The sequence below is a fragment of the Cyphomyrmex costatus genome, unplaced genomic scaffold (assembly GCF_001594065.2).
Source record: "Cyphomyrmex costatus isolate MS0001 unplaced genomic scaffold, Ccosl1.0 scaffold815, whole genome shotgun sequence".
Taxonomy (NCBI): domain Eukaryota; kingdom Metazoa; phylum Arthropoda; class Insecta; order Hymenoptera; family Formicidae; genus Cyphomyrmex; species Cyphomyrmex costatus.
In genome coordinates, this window is record NW_017280392.1 from 376,717 (window position 1) to 381,543 (window position 4,827).

Sequence of the window (4,827 nt, forward strand, 5' to 3'; positions counted from 1 at the left end):
ATCTCTGGCACGTGCAACGCTTCCTCAAGCCAGTTCAATATCGGGATAATTACAATGTTCTGTGTCGTTCACGGACGGTCAACACTCGCGACTATACTCGCCCACGTGCTGCACGCGTCGTGAAACTCGAAAGCGGCCGTTCAAATCGGACAACACTCGCGACTATACTCGCCCACGTGCTGCACGCGTCGTGAAACTCGAAAGCGGCCGTTCACGTGGGCCACGTGGTGCGCCGCCGTCTCACGCTTTCACGAGCGTATAGCCGCCCTGTTCCGCGTCGATATAGCGGGTCATTGCCCTCCTACAAGTCGTCGTATATGCAGGTTGTGTAACGCAAACCCAAACAATATGTAGGTCGCGCCTATTTCTCCCACTTTCGGTCGCCTCGGTCTACTGCGATTACATCAACGATCGCTCGGTCCGTTGGCCGAAAAAAATATTGTCAATGAGGTAGTCTTCTCTTTTGTGATTACTTTATCTAATTAGACACTTCCTGTATTCGTATTCCGATTCTTCTATTCTTAAACGCCTGACTTACAATACCTGTAATCACGGCGAAAAATTATGATTGTACATGCACCCTCGAATTATGTAATTTTTGAGCTAGATAATAAAATTATTTTGACTAGTGTGTTCAACAAATATATCTAATATTTGAATAAATGCATAAATCAATATGAATACGAGTATGAATACATTTGTTTTTATATTCATGGAAAATGAGTAAGTACCTACTTTTTATTCGATTTGAATGAATTTATTTGTGAATACGATTATGCGGATATTTTCGATTTCGCATTCACTCCGACTTTGAGAGACCATAACTACATTTCTTAGTAAAAGCACCAGCGATAGCTTTCATTTTCTCCTCGGTACAATCATGTTTCCTTAACTTTAACCAAGTTCGAAAGTAGAATATTTTACGGAATGTAGAGCAGTTAAATGATTACGCTTGTTTATAAGTCAAGATCGTAAGAAAATATACGTATATTAGGTACTTGTACCAAGCTAACAGATAGACTCTGGTAATTTTGCTAAAAGTAGGGTAAGCATTTTGCATCTAAAATCCAAATTCAAATTTTAAACAAAAAATTAAGACGGTATAACAGAATTTAGCATGACAGTAAAATAAATGATCTTTCACCTCAAAAACCTGTATTTAAATATTTACAGATAACTAATTATTTCAAGAAGAAAATGTTGCTTATTGTAAAGCATTTTTTATTAGTTTATATTTTATTGGAATAAAACTATAAATACTCCTAACGAAATCATAAAAAATGTCATGAATAAATATTTTTAAAAAGTCACAATTTTGAATAAATATATAAATAAATATGTATTTTGACTATGAATAAATTTCGAGTAAAAAAAATTTGTTGCATAATCATGAATTTTTTGTATTCTTTGGAATTTATACTAATTTTGACACTGACCAGTGTCGAAGATAAGATATTCAGCAATCACTCTCAAAAAACGATATTTTACGATATTTTCGCTATCAAATGAGTATCATACTACTTTTTATAATTATTGTGATAAATCTAGCATAATTACATACAATCTCATTAAATCGTGCTAATTATATTGCATTCTAATTGTATTACGTTATCTATTTTACAAGCGCGTGTCACGTTCATTTAATGCGTGCAATGAAATCCACGGGATGCCGGTACAAATAAAGTTGGAAGATAAAGGTCTGACCTTGTCGAGCGAGGAACTGATAAGAGTTGTAATTCATATATCGTAACCTTGGGCTATGTGTGTACGACTCGTGCAGCCTTGAATCGATTAATTTGAAATAAATAATTCCTCGAAGTGGCCTTGCGATTAATTCTGAATCATTTACTCGCGGGATGGTATTAGGCGATATCAAAATTTCGCAATGTTCAAGCCTCAACGATTCGCGATATCAATAATCAAGTTCAGCGTACGCGTCTAAAACGCGAAAACATATTTAACTCGAAATAATAATAAGATAAAACATATTACACGGTGATATTTATATGTATGTGTAACGAAAACAACAGCAGAGATACGATAGGAAGTAATTCGAGTTCTTCGATATTAATATTTTAATTTAAAAACACATATATGTTTCAAGTGTTGCATATCATTATGAAGTTTATATGCTTGTGAAGAACATTTTTATGCGCATCCAACATAGACGCGCGTGTGAGACGTATTTGTATATTTATTATCCTGATTATAATATTATCTATAGACCAACCAATTAGTTTATAAAATTTGTTATCATAGACGTTGATGTAAGCGTGCGAATCACGAGTTGTGCAAAGAGTGCGCTTTCGCCATGGTATTTTTGCACCGATTAAGAGCATCTCTGACGTCGAAATCCAGGAAGATGAAGAGATCACCGAGAGTTTCGCGGGTTGCGCTCTTTCTCTTGTTGATCGTCGGGTCAACAGGTCACCCACGCCTCGACTATTCGAGTTCCATCGAAATACAGGACATAGTAAAATCCAGTTATTTGATTGGTCTACTACAATTCCGGGATATATATCACGAAGTCGTGCACTTTCTTTTTACGAATACAATTTTTTCACGGAGAAACTCAATAAAAATTCTGCTGCTAAACTCTTATGACAAATATAGTGTTAAATTTTTTCTTTAAATTAAAGCCAATTAAAAATCAACTGAATATACGGTTTCTCTTTCTGTATCACATTCGTAAAGTAGAACTGAATTTTCAACAAATGTCACTAAATGATATAATTGATGATAGAGTGGCGCAACACCTCGCTCGTTGTTGCAACCAGGAAATGAAGTAGAATTGAAAATTTTTCGCGATCGTGACTGCTGAAAGTATGCTGACTTATAAACGAGAAAAGGGCAAAGCCGACTAGTTGGAGAGATAGCCAAATATGAATATCAATGGATGATAAAGGTTGAGAGAGAGAGAGATGCTTTACATTATTCAAGTGCATTTAATATTTAAATCAAACAGAGAATTTAATTTTCACAATAATTTTTAATACGTGAATATTTTATTTTTATTTATTAAATTTCAAAATTTAATAAATAAATATATGAGTGAGAAGAGGATTATATTCGATCAAAGCGATTTCTCATCATACCATATATTGTGTGTAAATTTTTTTTAATTTTCAGTTCAAACACTCATTTGTGTTGAATATTTCTCGGTTTATTTTTCATTTAACAGTGTTAAAAAATAAAAAAAATTATACGTATAGTAAAAAATTATCGTATTTACACATATAACATTATTGTAAGATGTAATAATATATTAGACAACTAAAGAGTTGCAAGAAATGCGAACGTGCACTTTCTCTCTAGTAAAAGTAAGAGTTGTGATATTACTAGCGACAAATGCATATTCAACGAGTTCAATATATTTTACTTATTCAGGATACTTTCTCCTACACTTGGCTATAAAAATCATCGACTAAACCGATTATTACATCAACTTTAAAAATTATTTATTACAAGGCTTTGCTGTCATCGATAAATATTTCACATAATAACATATGTAGATGAATATAAAATGCAATTATGTAAATAAGATAATATAAATATGCATATGCATAATTATATTTCATATTTTTTTAATATTATTCACGTGTCATACTAGATAGGAGCGAATATCTACGTTCATGTCTTTAAATTAACGAGAAGAACTTCAACGTTTCCGTAGTGTAGTGGTTATCACGTGTGCTTCACACGCACAAGGTCCCCGGTTCGATCCCGGGCGGAAACATTTTTTTTACACCAGCTCAAATTTTTGCTTACATAATATTAAAATGCAAAACTTCAAACTATACTCTCCAACGCCAAAAAATGATGTTTCCGCCCGGGATCGAACCGGGGACCTTGTGCGTGTAAAGCACACGTGATAACCACTACACTACGGAAACTTCGAACTCATCGCTGGTATTCTAAGAATACGAACGTCAAAAATAGTTTCAAGCGTAAACTTAATGAAGCCTATATTTTATTTTTCATTTGTAAATTTTAATATTAAATTGTTTCCTTACTTTAAAAGTGCTACAAATAGAAAAATTATTTTTTAATTTTTATAGAAAATTAATGATTAATTAAATAATACCGAAAAAAAAAAAATATTTTTAACATATTCAAATTTAATGTCATTTTTACCATTTTCATAATCTCGTTTAATTTCGTTTCATAAATCTTAAAAAACGTTTTTTAAATTGTGATTTTGACATTTTTTTATGAAGTTAAGTTAATTCATTTTTGACGAGTAATGTTTACTTAATAGCGAATTGGATGCACCAGTGCGCATTAAGTGCGTCCAATCGAATTCGCTATAAATCATTCATGGTAATAATGGAAATCATGCTTTGTATCACTTTTGAAGTAACGGAGCGAAGTGTTCTGTATAATTGAGGGGATAAGCGGAATAAAGGCACAATTTTACTTAGGCTCTTTTTTCGGAGATTAGCGTAAATAAGCAAGGAATTGCTTACATTAGTTAAATATGAACGCGTTTCGATTGTCCTGTGGTGGTGAAAATGATATATCTATAATAAAAGATTATATATTCTTCCATAAATTATATCATTTTAATGAGATTTTTACCAGACTGAACAAAAATAGTACGATAATAATGTGTTTACTGTACAACATTTATGTTGAAAGATTTTCTCACGAAAACTCATCAGATGATTAAATATATTGTTTAAATTTATCTTATACAAGTAAAAGTCAAATGTATTTCATCTTTTCTTTCTGTTGATTGCTACTAATGGTCAATATTCGGAAAAAAGGACCAAGTCTTTCTTTTATTGCATCTTTTATTGCAAATAATTTTTTAAATATTGTTCATAA

General features: G+C 32.3%; 2 non-coding genes across 2 annotated transcripts; one reads left to right on the forward strand and one right to left on the reverse strand.

Annotated features, from left to right (window-relative positions):
• Positions 1-3,663: 3,663 nt before the first annotated feature.
• Positions 3,664-3,736, forward strand: TRNAV-CAC (transfer RNA valine (anticodon CAC)). The gene has a single exon. It is a non-coding gene; the product is annotated as a tRNA-Val (tRNA).
• Positions 3,737-3,820: 84 nt separating this feature from the next.
• On the reverse strand, positions 3,821-3,893 carry TRNAV-UAC (transfer RNA valine (anticodon UAC)). Its single transcript has one exon. It is a non-coding gene; the product is annotated as a tRNA-Val (tRNA).
• Between the last annotated feature and the right edge of the window lie 934 nt (positions 3,894-4,827).